The sequence below is a fragment of the Cimex lectularius genome, unplaced genomic scaffold, assembly GCF_000648675.2.
Source record: "Cimex lectularius strain Harlan isolate CLEC.00 unplaced genomic scaffold, Clec_2.1 scaffold81, whole genome shotgun sequence".
Lineage (NCBI taxonomy): Eukaryota > Metazoa > Arthropoda > Insecta > Hemiptera > Cimicidae > Cimex > Cimex lectularius.
This window is the reverse complement of record NW_019392692.1, coordinates 573922-599726: the sequence shown is the minus strand read 5'-3', so window position 1 is coordinate 599726 and position 25805 is coordinate 573922. Positions and strand designations below refer to the sequence as shown.

The window sequence follows — 25805 nt, the reverse complement described above, 5'->3', positions numbered from 1 at the left end:
CCTCAGTTATTTTATATTTTATTGTTTTTTTTATTATAATATTTCTTTAACATTAATTCCATTATTTTTTTAAGATGTAATTGTAAATTTATTTGTTGTTTTAAATACCTAATTGTGCTTTATAAGTAATTTTATTGTCAAAAGTGAACTTAATTGTGTAAGTACAGTGTTTTGTGTTAATTAATAAGTATTAAATATTCCTTTCCTCATTTACTCATAGAAAAACATCAACATTTTAAAGAAATAACAAATAATTAATAAAAATCCATCAATGAAACGAATTCGATATTTTTGGGTTTTTTTGCCATCCCTACATACGCCCAAATATAATTTTGAAATAGTACTGTTTACGAACTGCAGTAGCGTTACATATCAAGAAATGTAGTTCAAAGAGAACATCTTTACTGTTTGTTTAGTTTATATTTCTAAAACTCATTTTATTTCTAATTATGTTTTTGATGCTTTTCACAGTAGTTGAGTTGTAGTTAAAATACACAAAATATTCATTTATATGCAAATTTTTATATGTTAAATGAATTCAGTCAAGCATATTTGAAAGGGATGGTACTTTACATATGTTTGTAAATATTAGCCTTTTGAAGACCAAAAGAGACAGAATTACGCCGTATTTTTTTCTCTATCGGCTCGAAAAAAGAGGGTGAAATGCCTAGGGCTGAAAAGGCGGAACGTGCCGGACAATCGAATTTCACGGTCGGTGTAGAAGGCCGTGGTCGGACTCAGATTGTGTTATCCGGCCATCGTCTGAAACAACATTACCCGCGTGGGCAATCTTCTGTTCTCACTAGAAGCACCCCGTGTACACACAACTTCGACACTTGAAGTGGTGGGAAATTGCCACCTCCACCCTCAAGTGTTTAGCGACTCTATTTTTCGTAGGGGCTGTCACTTCCACTCTGTATCGTATCACTTACATTTCTCATCCCTCTGCCTCCACCGCCCTTCATCCTGGGTAAAAGTGTCATCTACTTTCACGGCTTTATGGCCAGGAATCAATTTTTATAGTTTCCAAGGAGTAATAAATCTTTTCCTTGAAAGTGACATATCAAGTTGGCCGGAGGATAAATAAACTCTGCACTGAAAAGTGGAATGGACAGCTTTACAAAGACCCCAAACAACTTGCCTAATTTATTGAAATATTACTTTTCTCAATTCAAAATAAATCTTAAAAGTTTTCTCCCCTTGACACTTATATAAAAATTGAGTATCATACAAAAAGTTTTCAAATAGAAACACACTCTCATTGGACATAACAGAAAGAATAAATTTGGCTTATGTACAAACCAAAAAATGTATCTATTTTGATGATCAATTGGGTATCCACAATTACTTCACGACTGTTTTAAACATACAAAAATTTTAAAAAGATAAAAACGGGTCCGATGATATCCTCAAGTTTATTTTAAGGTATATAAGTTTAACACATAGAAAACATTTTCATTTTAAATAGAAGGGTATATATTTTACCAACAATAAAAGACTCCTTGAAATTGAGAGAGAGAGAGAGAGAGAGAGAGAGAGAGAGAGAGAGAGAGAGAGAGAGAGAGTGAGAGAGAGAGAGAGAGAGAGAGAGAGAGAGAATGAATGAATGAAACATAATTGATTACAGACATATTTTATCGAAAGAGAAAAAGTTAGAAAGAAAGAGAGAGAGGGGAGAGAGAGAGAGAGTGAGAGTGAGAGTGAGACTGAGAGTGAGAGTGAGAGAGAGAGAAGAGAGAGAGAGAGGAGAGAGAGAGGAGAGAAAGAGAGTGAGAGAGAGAGAGAAGAGAGAGAGAGAGAGAGTGAGAGTGAGAGAGAGAGAGTGAGAGTGAGAGTGAGAGTGAGAGTGAGAGAGAGAGAAGAGAGAGAGAGAGAGAGAGAGGAGAGAGAGGAAGAGAGAGAGTGAGAGTGTGAGAGAGAGAGAGAAGAGAGAGAGGAGAGAGAGGAGAGAAAGAGAGTGAGAGAGAGAGAGAGTGAGAGTGAGAGTGAGAGGAAGAGAGAGAGTGAGAGTGTGAGAGAGAGAGAAGAGAGAGAGAGGAGAGAGAGGAGAGAAAGAGAGTGAGAGAGAGAGAGAGTGAGAGTGAGAGTGAGAGAGGAGAGAAAGAGAGTGAGAGAGAGAGAGAGAGAGAGGAGAGAGAGAGGAAGAGAGAGAGTGAGAGTGTGAGAGTGTGAGAGAGAGATTCATATACACGGTGCATCTTCTATAGTCCTCCCATTTAATTCGGAAAAGATTAACTTTAGCAAAAAATGGTCTTGTACAAACCCCAGGTTAATTTTGGTTAGAAATTGCGTGGTGGTACTTAATGCCACTTTTATCGAAAGGAAAATGTTGATAGGATCTAGCATTTCTGTATTATGCCCGACAGAAGAAGCGTGAGGGGGTATGGTTTTTGTAAAAACATGATAGCCCACCCCTTTATTTCGAAAACGTTTAACTTTCGCAAAACATCATTTTATACAATAGCTCAGGTGGTAGGGTAGAATCGTATCTACCCGAAGGACGTGGGTTCGAATCCCGCTCGTGACACTGACTTTTTATCTCAACTAAAAACCTTAATTAATTGAATTGTATTCAATGTTTTTTTTGGGGAGTTCAGAAAATGAATGTTTACTAGTACTTACTTTATTTTATTTTTTACGAGTGTTATTCCAATTGGGAGGTTATATGAATTTTTGAAAAAAATCTCTCTTCTATGTAGTCGTGATTCAGCGGCACTTAATTCTGAGGCCCTTTTACAGAGAAGAATGCCGTATTAACCCCTTAACCTTCAAGCAGAAGACCCTGTATTAGAACCCTACATGCTCACAAATGGTCTTTTTCCCAAAAACACCGGCACCCCAAGGGTATTTATAATTTTTCAATTAATTAATATTTATGAAAATTTTTGGTTGAGACAAAAAAATCAGTGTCACAAGATGAATTCGAACGCCGCTGCTCTACCACTTGACCTATCGTGTCTTCGATCCGTACGGACACTAACTTCCCATCTCAACCTCACCTCTCAAATTTTTCCTCCTTTTTGGCATTTTTCAAATGTCGTGTAGTCTATTTGATTCTCTATTTTAGTTTAATTATTAAATCCATTACAGTTCGTGGTCCGATTAACCAATTAATATTTTTCAATTAATTAATATTTATGAAAGGTCTTGGTTGAGATAAAAAAGTCAGTATCACGAGCGGGATTCGAACGAATCGAAGTCACGATAGCTCAAGTGGTAGAGTAGCGGCGTATTTAGACGAATGTCGTGGGTTCGAATCCCGCTCGTGACACTGACTTTTTTATCTCAACCAATACCTTTCATAAATATTAATTAATTGAAAAATGTTAATTGGTCAATCGGACCACGAAGTGTAATGGTATTTATAATTTTGTGTTTTGTCCTTTAAGTACCCAAATCCATCAAGTATACGGCAACATTTTTTAAATGATCATTTTATGAATTAAAGGGGAACATATTTTAAGGTAAAGTTAGAATGTTAAAGTGCTCAATAAAAACAATTAATCTTAGTATCCCTATAAACTTAACTTCGGCTTCGTCAAATTAGAAGTTTTCCCATTAGAGCTCAGATTTATTCACAGTTTTTCGCGTTTTCATGCGAAGATGAAATTCGGCTAGTTGGGTTGTATATCCAGCTTTGGTGGAATTCTATTGTCCACCACGTTCCGCCTTTCGCCCCAGAGGCATTCCTTTTGCTTTTGTCGAGTCGATAGAAACAACTGGCTGTTCGTGTTTTCCTTTCTCAATAAAGTCTATACCATGTTTTTTTTTTAAATAATAAATATTGGTACGTTTTAATGTTTACAACTTATTCCATATTAACTAGAAAGAATTTTACCTCAATAACGTATTGCCTGGCCAATTCACCTAGAGCAAATATCCACCTCTTCGAACCATTGGAATCATAGCTACGTGTTATCTCCTGCTTTTTATTATTCTTTTTCACCCAAGGGAAGCTCTTTTTCTGACAAAAATCGAAAAAAACACATATTACTTCAAAACCACCGTTGCCAGAGAGTGCGCAGTTTAATGAAATTATCCCACAGGCAAAAGTCCCTCCGGTCGGGAAACTGGGCGTGTATGAATATGAGAGCGCCCCTTCGGAATGCAGGAGGTAATTATGGAATATCGATAGCGGCACATACGCCGGCCAGTTTGGCAGTAAAAACTCCCGGGGTTTGCGGCTGGATTGTTTAGTATCGGTCTGGGTTACCAATCCCCCGGCAGCTATTTTCCCGGCCGGCTTTTCCGACAATGATAGTCATAAAATGAATGGAATAATAATCTCAAGCCGTATTCTTCAGTGGTCGATTCATGTTGGAAAATTCGCTTCATTGATAGAAAACACCAAGGAAGATATTTTTCCCTGTGATCTGCAAAAATACAAAGCACATTCATTTTACAACAAAATATAAGGGAAGTTTTCTAACAACCGATGACCCAATTTTTCCCAAATCCATCATTTGTCTTATAAAACTTGACATCAAGACTAACAATAAATTCTTTAATATACAATTATAAATAATTACAATTTAAAGACTGCTGGCCTACATTCGTATGTGGGATTTTCTTTCAAGTTGAAAGACGGTTGAATTCGCAGTTACGATGTTGGATATAACATTAATCCGGAAATAGAGATGCATTTTGAAACGAAAACTGGTCCTTTCATTCGCATATAACGATTTTCGGAGATTTTCTTCCCTCTAATATTCTGAGAATTAACAAAATGAGAACTTTTTTATTTATTTTATTTTATTTTTTTATTTTTATTATTTTTTTTATTTAGAAATCGTGAGGTGCGGTCTGGTGTTGTGGGCACTCTCGACACGACACGCAAGAATTACACAGAAAACAAACACTTTGAGCCCTGAAGATGATCTCAATAAAGATCGAAACGTTGGCACGATAAAGAAAATGTTTTTCTGAAACCTACATCACACCAGACCGCATCTCACGATTTCTAAATAAATATCGATTAACGAACACTAATCACCACACAAAAATGAGACCTCCTCTACGGGTTTACAATATGCACCAATTTTTATTTTCCTTTAAGGCGGTCCCTATGTTTTAATGTGCAATAGATCCCACTTTATTACGCAATAATATTAACGGTCCACTTGCGTCAATGTTTTCGAGCTAGACATCAACTAAAACATATTGCGCAATATTAACCCCTTATGCTGTGCAATTACTTATTTTAATAAAGCTAGTACAAACCAAAAATAAAAAGCTGAGACAAGAAAAAATGACCGTATAATGATCATAAAAAGTTCAAATATCATTCCTTTCATTTTTTATTAGCTGAATGAATTATTTGTTTATTTCATATGAAGTGTACAACTTTTATAGTATAATCAATGATTGTAATAATAATAAACATTCTTATGTATAGAATGGGACAAGTAAAATAAAATAAGATAAAACACATATTTCGTTACCAAACATTTTTCTTTTACAAATGAAATGGTTGGTGATTATAATACATTCATTAAGCAAAATATCGATCAAATTCACTGAAAAACGTACTTATAAAATATATAACATATTTTGTACGTTTTTGCGGGCATTTTAAATTTCTTCCCTATCGCTTTGTGACGGGTTAAATTTAGATTCAGGATTACATTTGTGCGGATCGGTCGGATTTTGTTTATAAAAGTTATATCAATATGTTGTTTTGACGATAAAGCAACAACTTTCAACGTGCGGTGAAAGTTGCTTGTGTGGCAGGCTATTTACAAAAGTTGGTACTTCCAATTCGACCACAATCTCAAGTTATAATTTTGACTCAACGACACTCGTTTTTACAAAAAGATTTATTTATTATATATTATCAAACTTTACAATTAAAGTTTGCATAAAAGTGTATAAACTTGTGAATAAAATTTAAGACGAGGTCGTGATCAAGATGCGACTCAAACTCCGATTGATGTCGTTCTGGGTCGAATCGGATTGTTCGTCCCTAGAATCAGCATCATCCCAAGTTTTAAGATAAGCAATTGAGAATTCTGTCCCTTGTATTTTTTTTTAAAGATCAATTTTTACCTTAAGAATTTTAATATTGTCTGTCCCTAGTAATAGGTCAAACTTTGGGTGAAAATTAAACAGAAAGAATTCTAGGTCTGATTTCTCAGCGATGGAGAGATCGTTTGAATTCAGAAGTGCTGTAATTTTCTCTTGAAGAGCCATGAGTGGTGATCACTTCAAATGGCTTATATTTTATTTTAATATTGAAATGTTTTTTTTTTGCTAGTTTTGGATTTATGAACGACCTCGTACTTTCAGTGTCGATTAAGATTTTAAAATTTATCTTTTTGTCAACTATATACGGAAGTTCGTCGTTCTTGTCGCGTTCAATGTTCATTATCTGGAAACTTCTTGTGAAGTTGGGCCTACTTCTAAAAAAAGAGGTCTGATCGGGGTTGACCGTTTTCCCGTGTGTTGACCAAAATTGGGATTTTGGGACCTGTCCCTTGTTGATATGCTCATTGGTGTTACTGGGAGTAGTGATAGCTTTTTGTTACTATATTGCAAAAGTTGTCGGTTTTGGTGCGAGTGTTGGTTCTGATTATAAAGTTGGAGGTTTTGAGAAAATTGTCGACGGTTTTGATAGTTTTGAGGGAAAGGTTGACGATTTTGAGGGAACGGTGAGCGGTTTTGGCGATTGAATTTGTTTGGAGGTGTTAATGATGCTTGGTTGGTTTTTAAGTATTGAAAGTCATTTCTTAGTCATATCTCAATGTCCATCAGTGTTTGTGAGTTTCTGGTGGCCAAGTTATTTCGCCAGGGATCTCTCAAACCAGATATTATATGTAAAACTATTAGTTTTTCATTGTAATCTCCGATAGTATTAGCGTTGGCGTTATTTTCCGTGTAACGATTTGGATTTGTAAGTTCCGAACTTTTCTATTATTTCTTTAACATATTCTAACGGGTCATTTGTGCATTTAGAGTTTAATATTTTGAGTAATAAACTATGAGAATTTTGAGTGGTTGAAAACTTATGTGTACTTCTATTATAGATAGAGCGTCCGTTTTAGAATTTAATTGTCCTTTTTTTAATTTAATCTCAAAATTAAAATTCTCAGTTTTAGACATTTTTCGGAATTCGCTTCTATTGGCAATCCGGTTTGTGTGATGTTGCATCGAATCAGATTGTTCGTTCCTAGAATCAGCATCATCCGAAGTTTTAAGATAAGCAATTGTGAATTCTTCCTCCTGCATTTTTATTTTATTTTCTGAACGATCAATTTTGCTTTGAGTATTTAAATGTTGTCTATCCCTACTAATTGGTCTAACTTTTGATGAAAATTAAACAGAAAGAATTCTAGGTCTGATTTCTCAGCGATTGAGAGAGAGTGTACTGTAATTTTCCCTTGAAGAGAGGTGATCACCTCAAATGGCTTGTATTTTATTTTCGTATTTAAATATGTTTTGGCTAGTTCCATTCTATCTCTGAACATTTATTTTATTATTTGAATCTAATATATATATATATATATATATATATATATAATAAAATGACAAATGACGCATAAACAAAAGAAATAAGAAAAACATCTATGATCATTCGGAAAATGGCAAGATTTCATCCCATCGAAGCACAATAGACAAATTGTGTATGTATATGTATGCTGCGTTATGAGAATCTGTTGCATAGTAATATCGTTGTTATATCGGTCTTTTCTATATTAAATTCCTGTGTGTCTCTATCACATGTTTTATAGAACCAACGATACTCGGCTGACCCGAAGAGATCTCTGTTTTCCTGTATCATTATCTTACTAAATATAACACTAAAAATTTATTATAAATATGCTTCAACAATCCCACACACTGACTTAATCTAGGCTTTTAAGGCATGTATAGTTACGCAATTATTCCTTAACCGAGAAAACGCATCTAACCAAACAAAACAGGATAGGCAGATCTAAATGTATGGAAACAACAATTTTAACATAAGCATCTAGAACATAATAGAAAAACTAACTGACTGCGTTTATAATGGTTATTATTTGTTTTTAATGAATTATACTTTGTGTAAATAATAACTTTCTATATGAAGCATAGTGTATACTTTGGTTTGCACACATATAAATTATTGATTAAAAGACCAAAATCTCTAACTTTTTATCGAAAGGTATCAGCACTACAATTCACTAAACTGCTTTCTTCTAAAAAAAATCTAATGGATGAAAAAGTCATATAATTATTGTTGTCAAACCCATTTCATTTTTCTAGTTTTGATAAATTCTTAAACGCGATCCCCCGTCTGCGGAGGAACGACTGTTAATCCAGGCAGAGGCTAATAGAGGTCGTTCCCAGGGTGAAAGCCTAAGCCCCCCCTCCCCCGCTAATACGTTTCCAATCATGCTGGGGGTGGACATCATCGAGGCTCCCTTGTCCCCCTGTCTCACCCGATAAAATGCTTAACGTGGCGTTAACGTCCCAGCCAGGGTCATGATCGAAATTGGAAACTCAGTAGGAATTAAATTAATATTTCACCTGTTATTAGTCCAGTGCTAGAGTAATAAAAGCAATGAAAATTATTGGGCACATTTCTGTTTAGGTATGGAAGTTAATGAACGCAAACCCACTACTAAAATTGATAAGTGACCATAATGCATCTCAACGAAGTGTTTAAAAATAACCAAACTACAACTATGTTATTTTGCATCTATGAAATTATAAATTGCATACACAGCATATAGATAATTTTTTTGACTGAATTTTCACAATCATTATTATTGATCAGGAAATAATTGGAAAGGAATAAGCTTGTGCTTTAGCATGAAATAGTTTTGCGTCAAACTCGCAAATACCAACATTCGCGTAAACTGTCCTAATTGTAAAGTGTAATAAATTTATGAAGTAACATGAAGCATTTGTGCTTTGTAGGAAGTAAATCGGTCGGTTAAACGGTGTAGAAATGAGCTATTCCTTAACATCTTTGGCTAAAGGACCAACCACATTATGAAGGCAAGAAAGAATTCAATGTTATCAACAAATTTCATATAAAAGGAATTCATATAATAAGGAGACAAACAGAGCACCTCTTGCTTTGTTGGATGTTTTCAGCATTAAAAAATTGTTATACATGAGCAAGAACTCACAAAACTAAATAAAAAACCTATGAATAACTACCTGAACAGATTAGCACATTTAGCAGATGGTCTTGAAAGGCCATATGCTTATATTCTGTCTTAACAACACAATAAAAAATTTACCTTTCGCGAATAATTCGCTTGGCAAAAACCCAAATTGAACACATGGGCGACCAAAGATCAGAAAACAATGTATCATCATGATGCAAATTTATAAATTATATAGCTAGAAAACGATCGTCATAAGTGACGAAAAGAATCAAATCTAAACAAACTCAAAATTAATTTTATAAGAATTTCACTTCTTATCGAACCGTTATATCGACTACTTAATTAATGTATTTATTTATTCGATTCATATTGCATTGAAGCACTTATATGGAGCAATAAATAACTTATAACTTGAAACGACACTCTTTTATTTTTGGGGGAAACAAGAAGGTTTGACGAAATTTAATTCTTGATGGGCATCACGGTTAGGGATTCTTTTTGTGTTTCATCAAATTAAATGCATTTATTAGAGTAAATGTCTACCGTGAGAGGGCTCATTAGCCTGATTTCGGAATAGTGAGTACGTTATCGATGATGGAGGAATACCCAGTACTTCACCACCTCATTTTAGTGAAATATTTGAACATAAGACAAAATGTTGTATTTTTCCCTCATTATGAAAGTGTGAGGGTGCATAGATTTAAAATTACTCTTTCCGAAACCCATTAAAATGACAATTTCATCAAAAAATGCTAATGTATTTATTGAGGTAAAGATTTAGTCGTTTTACGCAAGCGCTTTTAATTGCATGCGATAACATTCGTTCGGGAATTAGTGTTTACAAACTTCATTAACTACATCCCCATTAAATATTCACATTAACTCATGTTTTCTTTTTCTTCGTTCTCTGACCCTCTCTTCACACGCACGCGCGCCCTGACGCGCAACACACACATACACTCGCGCAAATGCTCGCAGGAACACAATCCTACAACTCTCCCATGAGGTCTAGTGGTTAGGATATCTGAATTTCTCCCAAAGGCCCGAGTCGATTCCCGGCATTGGAATTTATATTTGCTGAATTTAAGAGAGTACAATCTCGCAAAATCTATTATCCCCGGAACCGCCAAAGATGTGATCGGTGGTAATGACAAGCTCATCTTTCGTGTGGTACCCCTCCCGGAAAGATATAAATGAATATAAATATATTTAAATGAAAAAAGAGAGGATCCTTGCAGTTTGGAGTGGCGATCCTCCGGAAGTCGGAGAGACTTGACTGTGAACTGTGGACTGTGTGGGAAAAATATACAATAATATATAATACATACAAAATATAATAATAAATGTATAAAGTTGTAAATATAGATGTATTGTTTGAAGTGAAGAGCACTCAGTCTGTAACCTGCAAACTTAAAGAAAGGTAAAATACGTAATGATTTTTTCACTCTTTTGAAAATTACATTCAAATGATAATTACAGTGGAAAACAGATAAATAGTTCGAAGTACTTTTACATTTATTAAGTGAGAACAATTTATGTCCGTGCTTGCGATTTTACGGTATGGCTGATTAAAATCTAACACAACCAGTCACAAATCAATTTAAAAAAATGTTGTGTTCAGTTCAATGTACTAAAATATTTTATCAACGTTTTTTTAACTATTTAGAACGACTAAAATAAGCGATGCGAGGTCGGCACACGGGGACTTACTTTTTAACCCAAAGACCCGTGTATAGAGAATTGTTCTTGAGCACGGCAGTGAGTGTTTAATTACCTGTTCCAATTTCTAGATGGTACTGGATTATTTTATTGAACAATAGAATATAGTACTTGAACAAATGAAATTAAGATTGAGTGGGAGTGTGAGTGAGTATAGGTTTAAAGTCTGCATGCCATCGGAGCTAAAATGATCTTGTTTCGATATGTGTGGTGATTTCTGACCGTTAATCGATAATTATTCATAAATCGTGAGATGCGGTCTGGTGTGATGTAGGTTTCAGAAAAACATTTTCTTCATCGTGCCAACGTTTCGATCTTTATTGAGATCATCTTCAGGGCCTGGGATTTACAAACATTGTTTTCTTTTAACAAATACATTTAGGATGTGGAAAAGTGAATTTATACAATGCAAAAAATATATATATTTTTTATATTCAATCAAAGTATTTTTCTACTCACTCACAGTGTTTGTCTTCTGTGTAATTGTGCCATTCTTGCGTGTCGTGTCGAGAGTGCCAGTGAGATTTTGCTATTTGGTGCTTATGTACGTTAGATTTTGAAGGGGTGGGGAAGGATGTCGGTATAGAAAAGACATTTTTGTATAAGGCGTCGGCTTCTTTGAGGTGAAAGGCACAATTACACAGAAGACAAACACTTTAAGTGAGTAGAAATACTTTGATTGAATATAAAAAATATATTTTGCGATTAATTAAGGTTTTGAGTTGAGATAAAAAAGTCACTGGCACGAGCGGGATTCGAACCCACGATCTTCGGCTAGATACGCCGCTGCTCTACCACTTGAGCTATCGTGACCTCGATCCACTCCGACACCGACCCCACATTTTGAATTTTTCCTCCTTTTTGCCATTTTGTCACAACTAAAAACCTTAATTAATTGTAATATCTTAATTGGTCAAGCGGCCCTCGAAATTAGTGAATATATTTTGCATTGTATAAATTCACTTTTCCACATCCTAAATGTATTTGTTAAATGTAAACAATGTTTGTAAATCCCAGGCCCTGAAGATGATCTCTATAAACATCGAAACATTGGCACGACAAAGAAAATGTTTTTCTGAAACCTACATCACACCAGACCGCATCTCACGATTTCTGAATAATTACTTGTTTCGATAGTTGGTTGTTTTCACTGCTTACCACGTCAAGTCTTTAGTTTGACTAACTACAAATGTGTTAACTGTTGAGCTTTTATAAATCGGTAAATCAGTATACGGCACGAGTTTACGAATTAAGTCTAATTGTCTTTCATGTAGCAGATGAAAATCTTGAAGTTGTATCACATTTGACATGATAAGGCTACAGGAATACCCCATTTGTATGGGAAAAAAATAATTAATCTTTTAAAAATCTTCTAGTTAACCTTTTACTATCATACTGATCTGTAAATTTTGATTGGTGTATCGCGTGGATTATGCCATCACGTTGGTACGACAGACAAACCCAAGAAGGACAAAAATACCAGGATAGTCTTTATTTTATAAAGATTTTAATCTGGTTTTAAATTTCAATTATTTTTTATTTCCTATCAATTCAAGCTTTTATCACAATTTATCTCGCAAATAATACTTTGTTTTAACCCAAAATATAATATTGATTATGCACTTTTTTGTGTGCGTTTTTATGTTTTTGTTCACTAATGCAACAAATGAACGGGTTTTCTTTCTAGTAAAACATGCTGTTTTGGCTAGATACTAATATAAAATTTAAATAAAGGATATACAAAAAAACCTATGAATTGGCGTGGACTATACAGGGTGAATTGCTACTCGTGCTACAAACTTCTCCAGTAGATTCTTCACCCTAAAATGAACAAAAAAGTTCATATTGTCCATGGTCCGATTCTCAACCATTTCAGAGTAATTTCGCTTTTTATCGATTTTGAAAGATATCACGTCCTGGCGTCGGAAAATCGTGATATCTTTTAATCTAAACATTTCTCTTAAAATCTATAAGCACCGTTGAAATCCCCGTTAATTTTTAGAGAGAATCAAAATCATAATTCCATTGAAATTTTTTAATTTAATTTAATGCCCATTTAGTATGTAATGCTTAAGAAGTTTACAAACAGCTAGAAGGTCAAGGAAGAAAGACCCAAACGTTTTGCCACCTTCATCTTCTTATTGAAAAATTAACGGGGATTTCAACGGTGCTTATAGATTTTAAGAGAAATGTTTAGATTAAAAGATATCACGATTTTCCGACGCCAGGACGTGATATCTTTCAAAATCGATAAAAAGCGAAATTACTCTGAAATGGTTGAGAATCGGACCATGGTCAATATGAACTTTTTTGTTCATTTTAGGGTCAAGAATCTACTGGTGAAGTTTGTAGCACGAGTAGCAAGTCACTCTCAAACATTAGCAATCCTTGAACCACCATTTTTTCTCTTTTTGTCATCAACATCTTGGTCTCACAACCACTAAATAAGAAAATGACGAGTGCGTTGGAAGCGTTATTAAATCAGGTAGTTTTCCTCAAATTTGCTGCCTTCTGAGACTAAAATTAGAAACTCTGGATTACTTTATACACTTTCCGATTTACACAATTTTCCACTCTTTTTGTAGTTCTGGCTGAAATAAAACACAAAAAATTAGCCCAAACATTTTGCCACCGTCATCTTCTTATTGAAAAATTAACGGGAATTTCAACGGTGCTATTAGATTTTCAGAGAAATGTTTAGATTAAAAGATATCACGATTTTCCGACGCCAGGACGTGATATCTTTCAAAATCGATAAAAAGCGAAATTACTCTGAAATGGTTGAGAATCGGACCATGGACAATATGAACTTTTTTGTTCATTTTAGGGTGAAGAATCTACTGGAGAAGTTTGTAGCACGAGTAGCAATTCACCCTGTATAAAAAATTGGAATTACTCACTGAATTTCGTAGCAAGATTGGGGCATTGGAAAATAGAAAGAGAATTGTTTTGGGTGCTCAAGGGAGAGGCTTTTTAAAAAGAGGAAGAGAGGCGAGCCGGGAAGAGGTTTTTCGTTCGCAATAAATTCGTACTGGAAGTCAGAGAATTCAGAACTGCTGGAAAAATGACGAAGATTTAGGAGAGGACTCAAATGGTCAAGTGCAGGGCCTATTTTATTCTGGCCAAAACACATGCATATCAACTTTTCTCATTTGAGCCACACAAACTCATTTCCTCATATTTCATCTAATCAAGTTATCCTTTAATAAATGGATTTTGATTTAATAAAAGGATATAATAATTTTCATATAATAAATGATTTGATAAATGGCGAAAAACACTTTAAATAATATTGAGTTTTATTAATACTTTCTCGAGCATACAATGTGATTTACTAATATAAAAATATAAATGATTATAAATGATTGATAATTCAATTTAAAGCTATAATTTTCTTGGTTTATAATTTTAATTATGAATACAAGGTAGCACGATTTAACTATGCATTAATTACTGGTAATCTTTAACAAGAAATTGCTTTTTGAGCACATTTATTCGGCAGGTGAGACGGTTATATCCAAACGATTAGGTCGATGTTCATGCTTTCAGCGAGGTCATCAGTCGGGGTGAATCGTTTGCAAATTCATCCCAGCGAAATTGAATCCTTCCTCGCGACGAAGAAGGTGATACAAGGGTTTTGATCCTTATCGACCAAACTGTGGTTTTGTTCCAGAGGCCTTATATAGATTATAATATCTGGGTGTCACGCTAAGCCCCTTTTCTTGTCACTTCCATATTTTATTCATACGAAATGAAATCACCGTTGTACATCCCACGGTAGTTGGATAGTTTGACATACCAAAGGCTTGATCACGCATTCATGGAAGAAATGTAAATTAATGATGTAACGAACACGTTTGTGCTTCCTAATATTGAAAACAACTGTCGACCTGTGAAACGTAATAAAAGGTACAAACTGAGTCGTCTAAGGACAAAATAATTATTAAAATACTGTTAAATTTTCTAGTCGTTAAATAAATATTTAAATTTTATTATTATTAAACTATTATATACAATTTGAAATGAAAAAATCTTTTCATGATTAAGACTAAAAAATAAGATATATCAAAACATTAAATGGTGAAACCCACGAGTAACTGTAATAAAACAATTATTCAGAAATCGTGAGATGCGGTCTGGTGTGATGTAGGTTTCAGAAAAACATTTACTTTATCGTGCCAACGTTTCGATCTTTATTGAGATCATCTTCAGGGCTCAAAGTGTTTGCCTTCTGTGTAATTGTGCCATTCTTGCGTGTCGTGTTGAGAGTGCCACACTTTGAGCCCTGAAGATGATCTCAATAAAGATCGAAACGTTGGCACGATAAAGAAAATGTTTTTCTGAAACCTACATCACACCAGATCGCATCTCACGATTTCTTAATAATTGTTTTATTACAGTTACTCGTGGAATTCACCATTTATTGTTTTGATATATCTTATTTTTTAGTTTTAATCATGAAAAGATTTTTTCATTTCAAATGCGGTCTGGCATCTCACGATTTCTGAATAATTATGGATTAACGGTCACTAATCACCACACATGTAATAAAACAGTTTAATTTGTTTTATTAGCCGTACTTTTAATCAGTTTATTAATTTTTAATTTTGCACAACGTTTTTAGTATTATTCAGCGATATTGTTTAGGACAAAACAGAACTTTCCAACAATGTAACTAACCACGTACGACCTTTGAAATAACATGCTCATACAAGCTTTCATTAAAAAATAAAGAAAGTTTGAACATTTGCTTTAAAAAAAAAACTTGTTAAATGTCACAGATCTACATTTGACCACGAAATCTTGTAAAATGTAATTCCCATACCGGGAATCGAACCCGGGCCTTCTGGGTGAAAGCCAGATATCCTAGCCACTAGACCACATGGGAGACTTGTTGGAGTAAGTTCGTGGGCGCGTGTGTGCAACGAAAAGTATGGATAGATATACAGTGACTCACATATTTGTTCACATCAGTAAACAATTTTCTATTATCTCTAGTTTGCAAATCCCGTATTTTTTAAATCCAGACAACAGCAAAAGGATTGAGTTCGTTGAACTGTTGGTAAACAAACATTCACCCTAATAATCTTTATTCATGTTTATACATTTGAATTGAACCAAAGAGTTACGTCTATTATGAGTCTTCGTGTGACCAGTTTTGTGACTCAGGTTACTTCATTGCAAATTTCGCAAAAACCATTCAATAATTCGTCTCAAATTTGTAATCAGGTATCATCAATTTAGTTATTATTCTTACATATTGAAAATATTTCCTTTCCTTAATGGTTATGATCTATTTCATTCAATTACAGTATGAAGCAATTTTCAACATTTTTGAAAGATCAAATAATACAATCTCTACAAGAAGTCCTTCCTTATCGTGAAATTTCAAAAAAATATAAATTGTTATTATTGGGGTAATAACAAAACCTAAAAGATCTTCCGGAATTTACGATAGTTGTTTTAAAAAGAAAAGGAGTGGTCATAAAATTTTCCGAGGCCAAAAGGCGTTGACAATGCTGTCCAAATGCAGCGTAGGCCGCGTGATAATGATAATATGGATGTTAGTCCTGAAACAAACGGAGATGTTTACGTGAGGCCGGATTTAGAGCGACGGGAAAAGTGAAGAAACCATAGCTGACAAAAGGGTGGCTTGCTGATCGTGGTTTTAATGTCATGGAATGGCCCCCACAGTCACTTGTGGGGAAAACTAAAAAATCTTTAGCCGATTCTGCAGGAGACGCTTCAAACTTCGATCAACTTTGGGAAAAAACTCAAGTGAAATGGGACCTAATTGTCCAGAACAGTACAGAAATCTTGTGAGAAGTATTTCCAGAAGGACTGATGCAGTTTTGAAAGCCAAAGGAGGACACACAAAATATTAAAGGACTTTCTATTAAACAATCATATTATCGTTCGCACACGGTAATTTCTTTTATATTATTTTAATAATAATGATACAGGAACAATTTAATTTTTTGGGTGTTTTTTGTGTTAAGATAAATAAAATTATTAAAAAAACTATGTTTATTTGATGTCCCACAATTGTTTTGTAAAGTAAATAATGATATAACCCAATTTGCATTCAGCAGTGAACGAATCTGTAAGTCATTGTATCTAGTAGTTAGTTAGATTGACACAGATAGATAGAGAGAAAAAGAGAGGGAGAGAGAGAGAGAGAGAGAAAAAGGGAGTGTGATAGTGAGGAGATATAGATAGAGAAAAAGAGAGAGTGAGAGCGATTTGAGAGAGAGAGAGAGGGGTAGAGCGAGTGAGAGAGAGAAATGTGTAAGGGGTTTGTGTGTGTATACTGGGTCTTAGAAAGATAGACAAACAGATAGACTTATCTATAGAAGAATTGATAAGTAGATAGACAAATAGACGAATAGATAAATGTTGATAAGCAGGGAGGGAAAGAGGAAGGCGTAGTTTAAGAGAATGCTTGTCTGCAAAATTGTATCGCCGTAATCACCTCATTATAAGATCGTTTTATATGATAAAATTTATCCTATAAATTATCATAAAATAAATTATAAATGTATTACTAAAGAATAATATTTTCCAATTAAGATTTATGTATGGTCTCGAAAAGATTGTGTTACAAGTGGTACTTGCCCTTTCGAGGGTGTAGTTACTTCACAATAGCTTCGTTGTGCTTTCTCGTGCTACACAATGGCGTTCAATGAGAGGTATTGCTTAGCTGTACGAGTTAAAGACGGACACAGGTCCCTTCCTGCTTCCTACGGCGTTCCAGGGGCTCTATTCTTCGATTATGTTGCCTTTTGTGCCAGGCCGCCAGCGACTTTCAGAATAGAAAAATCCTCGGAAGGCTGGAAAAAGGCAAGGAAGGAAAGGCCTGAATGGGGTCCCGGAGTAAATTCTTCCTCGTGGAGTGGGGCCAGGACGAGATTTTTATTTTGTATTTCACCCCAATGCACCCTCAACAAAGCTTCCATACGCGGCGTCCCACCCTCTTCCTATCAATATAAATAAAATTGCCTTTTGAACTGTTGGCTGTTTATTTCCGTTCTGCCCTAATCGTTGTTACCCTTTGATCCATGATCACGAGCTCTAAATAATGCGTTTAAAAAAAATCAATCAAAATTATGATATCGCAACATTAAACCTGGTCAACCTGTTTTGTTTTTTATGTGCTTCTCCACTACCCACAAGGTAAAAGTCCTACTCCTATTATTTTCAATGTTAATAATTGTCCATACTAAAAAACTGACTTACTGCCTCCATTGCTTGTAATATTTTGACTTATCATTAATTATTCTTTAAAGCTAAAAAGTCTAAATTAGCGTGTCTTTTGTACAAATTGTAACCATTTTAAATAATGTATGGTGATTAGTGACCGATAATCCATAATTATTCAGAAATCGTGAGATGCGGTCTGGTGTGATGTAGGTTTCAGAAAAACATTTTCTTTATCGTGCCAACGTTTCGATCTTTATTGAGATCATCTTCAGGACCTGGGATTTACAAACATTGCTACTAATAATACTCCATTAAGTCTATCAAATACAAACAAACCAGCATACATTTCCATAGCATTTATCCAAGGCCTATCACATAAATTAAACTCATTTCTCTTGTCCGATAACTTCAAAGTAGCTTTCAAAAATGATAAAACAATCCAAACACTTTTTTCCAAAATTAAAGATCCCACACCAATAACAAATAAATTGACGTAATCTACAAGATCAACTGTTTAAACTGTCCGGCAACTTACATCGGTCTTACATCCCAATATCTGGAAAAGAAAGTAAAGCAACATATCTATGATTGCAAAAAACCCAAGCAAAATTCTACAGCACTCGCCACCCACCATTTTTAACAAAAACACAATTTCGACTAAAACAATCCAAAAATATTACACACAGAACAAAACAAACATAAACGTAACTTTTTAGAAATGTTTTACATCAACAGAGATAAACAGTGCATCAATTACAGAACATACACAGGTAAACTCAGTAGCAGCTACGCCATTATCATTAATCAAATTCAATACAGATAACATACCTGTATCATCACATTACATTCCACACATCAAATATTTTTCACACAGTCTAATTTCCCAAAAATTTAGCTTTCCTTTTCCTATTTATCCCTTTCTATATAATCCTGAAAGGGTAGTCTGGCCGAACCATTACCAACACATTTTTTCCCTTCGTCGGCTCTTTTCACCTCAAAGAAGCCGACAAAAATGTCTTTTCTATACCGACTTCCTTCCCCACCCCTTCAAAATCCAACGTATATAAACATAAAACAGCAAAATCTCATTGGCACTCTCAACACGACACGCAAAAATGGCACAATTACACAGAAGACAAACACTTTGAGTGAGTAGAAATACTTTGATTGAATATATAAAATATTTTTTGCATTGTATAAATTCACTTTTCCACATCCAAAATGAAATTGTTATATGTAAGCATTGTTTGTAAATCCCAGGCCCTGAAGATGATCTCAATAAAGATCGAAACGTTGGCACGATAAAGAAAATGTTTTTCTGAAACCTACATCACACCAGACCGCATCTCACGATTTCTGAATAAATTTTAAATAATGTTTATTTCAATGTGAAACTGAATGGGATCATTTCTGCTATCGGGAAATCTTGTTCACAGTGAGGATGTGTCTTTATTGGATGAACATGATAGGATTGAATTATGAGATTTTGCTAGGTGGACAAGAAGCAGAACCCAAAGCATGACTTTGAGTAAAACCCATCCGTGCAATTTCACCACTAATCCGGATTCAGAAGATTTCCGGACCTAAGTTCTGAAATCTTCGATTATGTATCACATAAAGCTGCGTCACGGAGCAGAAAATAACACTTTATTTAACCAAATGTAAAGTAAAAAATTTCTTCTACAATTTTTTTATAAGAAAACGTATAAACGTTTCAATAGATCTATCAGGAACGGAAAAACACAAATGTATTGGCCATTATGTCCAGTATGATTAGGGGCTTTATGCAAATAGGACTGATAATTCGTAAACTTATTATAAACAATAAACAGAATACAGAATGTAACTCGTCGAGGAAAGGGAGTTCGAGATCTTCCAAGTCCGCTGGTACAGATACACTTGGTTAATTACCACACCTCATTATAACCTAGTTCGGGCCAAGTTGCCTCCTGCAGGGTCCGCGCAGATTCAAACAATACTAATAAATTCCGGACCCGTGTTTCAACGGGCTTCTAAGACACAGTCATTACACCGAATTAATGCAATAAAATTTAATCAAACAATAACTATTGTAATAGTTTGTCAATATTTTATTTTTAATTTTAAAGTCAGATTTGTATAAATAGCAGTAGATTGTAAGTCAAAATTTTTTACCAAAACGATATTTATAGTTTATATTGTAAACAGCTCAAAAATGAATAGGGATATTGCCGATTTTGTAGTATTCACTTTCCCTAGCATTTTTGTTTTATTCTTATTAAAAACGGCATTAAAATTTATTAGAAATTATTATGTTTTTTACTTAAGGAAAATTTAATTCAGGGATTTTGAAAAATAACAAAACAAAAGGTTTCAATTCCATAATTTTGTTTATTGGATACAATGATTATTTAGAATTCGTGAGGTACGGTCTGGTGTGACGTTGGTTTTAGAAAAATATTTTCTTTATCGTGCCAACGTTTCGATCTTTATTGAGATCTTCTTCAGGCCTCAATGTGCCTTTGTCACTCTCAACACTACACACAAAAACACATCTACACGGAAAACACTTTGAGCCCTGAAGATGATCTCAATAAAGATAGAAACGTTGGCATGATAAAGAAAATGTTTTTCTAAAATTCACTAATTTTCGTGGTCCGCTTGACCAATTAATATCTTTCAATTAATTAAGGTTTTTAGATAAAAAAAGTCAGTGTCACGAGCGGGACTCGAAACCACGATCTTCGGCTAGGTACGCCGCTACACTACCACTTGAGCTATCGTGGAGCTCGATCCACTCTAAGGACTTTTTCTAAAACCTACGTCATACCAGACCGCACCTCACGATCTCCCAATAATCATTGGCTAACGGTCACTAAACACCACACATTGTACACAATATTTTTTTAAATAAGTTAATACCGCGTATAAAGTCCTCTGTTAGCTAAAACCCTGTGCACCTGTTAGGTATACTAAATATGGTTGTCACTAATTTCATAAGGAATTTCATTCCATAGATGTTGCAAAGCTGCAGACAGTTGTTGCAGGTCAACTGGCTGCGGATGGTGATCGAAAAGCAACCCATCTCAGTGAGATTGAGGTATGGAGACAATGGGGGAAGGGCTGATAAGAAATTCCCAGGTTTTTCTAAATATTGATGAACAACTCTGTCTCTATGAGGTCCCAGCTCAGACCATTGCACAGCCTCCTCTAAACCGCACTGAAGAGACCACGAACTGGGACATTGTACCCTTGTTCTCGGTAGAATCTTCGGCGTTACTTTTACTATACAGACAGACCCGCAATTTATCAGCATACATAACAGTATTCCAATTAGTGTTCTCTTCTAGGTACTTGCTGTGAAATATTCTCCTGAATTACTGGTGGCGGGCTTTTCCTGCAGGTCGTCTCCAAGGGGGGTACGATGTGTTCCAATTAGGAATCGTTTGTGTTGATAAAGGCCGGGCGAAAACTTCCTATAGTTCATTTAGGATCTGGCCGGTACTATGAAAAAGGTTCTGCCTTGCAGCAATGATATTTCTGTCCTCCCTTAGCGTCGAAATGCGCTGAGATCCACTACCAGTCCTCCTATTGGCGCCTTCAGTCTCTCGGAATCGGACTGCAGCCCGGGAGACGACACTCTGAATCTGAGACACAACTGCCTCTGAGAATTCAACCTGCCGGTGACCTCGATGTCACATTCTCATAATATATTGTGAACTTCTGGTTCAAGACTCTTTCCATGGTAAAGAGAATGCAACTGGATTAAAATGGAGAAAATGTGTTTGTTTACAAAACGATTAATCTTCATGTTTCCTATGCTTAAGTAACTCCGTTATTAAAAATGAGGATTTGTTTATTTTATATATATATATATGTATACATAAGTACGGAAATGTCTGGGCTTCAAAAATAAACCCCTAACTGTCATAGTTGAAATTATAGTTGGGGAAATAACAAAACGAGGATATTTCTTTAGAAGGTTATACGGATCATTATAACTACAATAAACTGAAAGACTATGATCAGTTGTATTTATTAAAATTAACTCGGAAAAAGAGTAATTAAATCATAAATTAAATTTTTGCGTTACAATTGCATGCAATAAAATTATTGATTGAAATTTTTGCACACACAAATCTACAAAACAAAGGAAGTCGAGAATTAAACAACACCGCTAAAAGTGAAAGCATGACTTCCATAACAAACAACCCTGTTTTGAACTTATAAAATAGAAGATCAATACACACGCAAATCATGTGGTCTCGTATTCGTCCGAAAATAGTTCGATCTTTTTGGGGATTAGTTATTACAAACTTTCTTCATCGCATGCTCATAAAATATTCTCACTATTTCATTCTTTTCTCTCTTTCCCTTCTTTATCTATCGTCCTCTCACTGCCTCTCTCTCTCTATCTCTCTCTCTCTCTCTCTCTCTCTCTCTCTTTCTTTCTTTTCTGTCTTTTTCCTCACTTTTTGCTTTTTTGACTATTTGATAACCTAAAATAGAAGAAGCTTGCTCACTAAGACGTAAGTCAGCGACATAAAAAATTGTGATTTTGAATTTGGCATTAAAATTATACCATCAGTGTAGGTTGTGTTTGCGCTGTAATTTATCTGTTACAAATATTTGATCTTTGAGCGGTATAAGTATATATTCTATTCCTCTTAATGCCTTAAGTATCTTCCATCTCTCTTTCGCTCTCTCACTCTCTCTCTCTCTCTCCTTATATATATATATACCTTTTTCAGTGTCTCTCTTTCTTTATCACTCTTTCCCCTGCCTCATTTTCTTGCTCTCTGTCTCACCCATTTCCTCCATATATATATATATATATATATACAAACGCAAATGCATGAACGAACAAATTCCATTAACTCTCCTATATGGTCTATTGGCTAGGATATCTGGCTTTAAGAAGACCCGGGTTCGATACCCGGCGTGAAAATTCTTTTTACATCCAGTAGCACAGCCATACGCGGGGTTTTAAAACCACGAAAACTATATAAAATAAATTTATAAACTTTAAAAATGTATATGTTGTATTTAAAGTCACGATTCTTCAGTTGTTATTTGAAGTACATACCAATTTACATTACCTTGTAAAACTGTTTTCCTGTTTGTTTTTGGCTGTCGATACTCAGTTGAATGATTATTATTGTCCGAAATGCTTGTTGTTCTAGTAATTTTTATGGATACTTTAGTTGTGGTTTTTTCGAGAAGTCAGTCGTATCGATTATTTAATTATAATCTAACTGACTTCTCGACAACACCACAACAAAACTATCCCTAAAAATTACTAGAACAACACAGAAATTTTTCATTTTAAATATATAAATTTCAATTCAAACAATATCTTGTTCCAAATGAATAGAAATATTGGAAGAAACTGGGCAACATATTTTCTATCCCTTCTGACCAAAAAGTAGGTTGTAACCCCGACCAACTGCAGAGTCAAGTACTAAAGAGTGTACGACTATCTATTGTCAGCGACTCTCGACTGCAATAAATCAGAGTGACTGTCACTCGCATACCTTTGGTTCTGCTGCCTTTTTGTGAGCGTTTTAATTTAGTTTTTTTTTTTTTTTTGGTTGGAGGGGGTTGACACCGACCGCCCTTGGAAGGTGAAACAACAAAAATTGGTCAAATATGTAAGATATAATGATATGCGTCAAAACATGACCACGTCTTGCAACTTGAAGCACATCAAGAATTGTTTTTAGCTTAATTTTTGTTGAAAATAAAGAAAATTAATAAACATATACAGAAAATTATATGACTGATGTGGCTGAGAGGTAAGAGGGTGAGAATCCCTAGTAGATCGTTGGGTCGTTTGAGCAGTATCCTTCTTTCGCACTTCAGTGAAGATATTGAAGTAATAAAGCCTTAATAATTCGTCGTTAACGAAGTATGTTTTAACCCATAATATTTAAAATTTGTGAACTCATGATGATGATGAGTGAACATAATAAGCTATAAAATTAAACAAAAACAATTTTTTCATGTGGACAGTACGCGATGTTCTCTTTTTATTAAACATTACATTTTGTTTGAATAAAAAATATATTCATAATTAAAATGATGAGTTGAATTAATTATGGCGCCGTTCAGTTCAATGCTACGAGGTGATAAAACAGAGAGATCTTAAGTTATAAATCCTGAGAAAAGCGGCAGGGTTGTTTCTGTAGATGACAACCCATTTTGAATTGATCGATGGTTACACTTAATTCGGACGTTTACAACTTTAATAGTTGCGTTTTCTAACAAAGTTCGCCTGATAAATGAACCACCTGTCAGTTTTTGGTCAATGGAACAATTCAGAAAATGTTTTCTTTGGTCCTAATCTTTTTCTAATTAATATTTAACTTTGTTTCAGGTTTGAAGATTTCTATTTTAAGAATAGACTTACAGATCATTTTTTTAATAACCCACGACAGGCTTTACGTACTGTTTTACTTTAAGAAGGTATGTATTATAACAATAACTTTTATAATCTCGACTATTCTTAATATTTTATTAAATATTATATTAATTTGTAAAATGACTTGAAATTATTAATTAAAACAGCTGCTCGATACATTTTTGTAATTAATTTATAATTTAATCAGATTCATATAATTTTTCTTTGAAATCCAACAAGGAAAAAGGTTAAACTTTTATATTGTAGATTTAATGAGATTTAGTCCTGTAACAATGCCAATTATTAAAGTCTTATTTCCAATTTTCTGCCAATACCATTATATTGTTACTTTTTTGCAAAATCCACAAGGAAACTCTTTATAAGGTAACTTACGGTGGTTGTTTACCTTTTGTTGCTGCAACTCACTATCTTTCTATCTGCCACTAAAATGTAGTATGACTTAAAATTTTATTATGATTATAACTTGGAATGATTACTCAATAAAACAGACTATACAGTATAAACAATATATTTTTCCTATCATAGACTCAAGGCTTCGTCTTTACAAATATGGCGTCCGAGGGAAGCCCCAGGAATATACCCGAATTCAACGATTTCCGACCGCCCTGGCGCACACTAGGCGCGGCTTGGAGCCGGCTTCCAGAAGTCTGGCAACTTTTCCAAGTTCGGCGCAGCGCAGCGCCGCCCTACTGATCTAGTGTGCGTCCAGCTTTACACATATTATATATATCTAACCTAAATAAGGGGCTCGATTGGGTACTCAATATTCCGCTATCAACCCTTTCATGTACACATTCATGACAATAAATACATCACTCAACGAGACAGTTAGTACAAAAAACTATACAATATACTGTTATTACGTACAACTGTACATTTTACATTAAAACAACCCCTTTCCTCCCAAAATCGGAACAGGACCCGGATATTGCTGCAGGGCTCAAGGACGAGTCTCATATCGGGTGCCATTCCTACAAGCTATCTATATGGAGTCAGGAAGTTGCACCGTTCAAGTAGGTGGGTCATGCGTTCCCAAATTCTCGGTCGTACATGGCTCATGGCATTACCGGACGTTTTGATTCTCACGACCGAATGTGTATTAAAGCCGCAAGCGTTGGTGTAGAAGCCGTCCCAGCTCCGAAGGGCCAAGACAAACCTCACTCCCCGCTTGCCCATTCCAAGTGGTTGGATCTGCATTATGTATCAGACCGTATGCCGCGCGTAAAGGGCTACCAAAGGTGGCTGAACAGCATCAGCCTGGTCTCCCACGCACTCCCTAGATAGGGCCGAGGCACTGTATATCCCAGAGTATTGGGCTCCTCCAGCGTAAGAACTTTCGGATCCGCTCCGGCCGCGGTTTTGTTTAAAATGAAATTGCTAACCACCCCCAG

At 34.9% G+C, this 25805-nt stretch overlaps 1 protein-coding gene and 1 non-coding gene across 2 annotated transcripts in view; one reads left to right on the top strand and one right to left on the bottom strand.

Annotated features, from left to right (window-relative positions):
• The window catches only part of LOC106660788, a 666377-nt gene that overhangs the window by 87618 nt on the left and 552954 nt on the right, over positions 1–25805 (top strand). The gene's annotated exons all lie outside the window — the stretch shown is intronic.
• Trnae-uuc lies at positions 15631–15702 on the bottom strand. The gene has a single exon. It is a non-coding gene; the product is annotated as a tRNA-Glu (tRNA).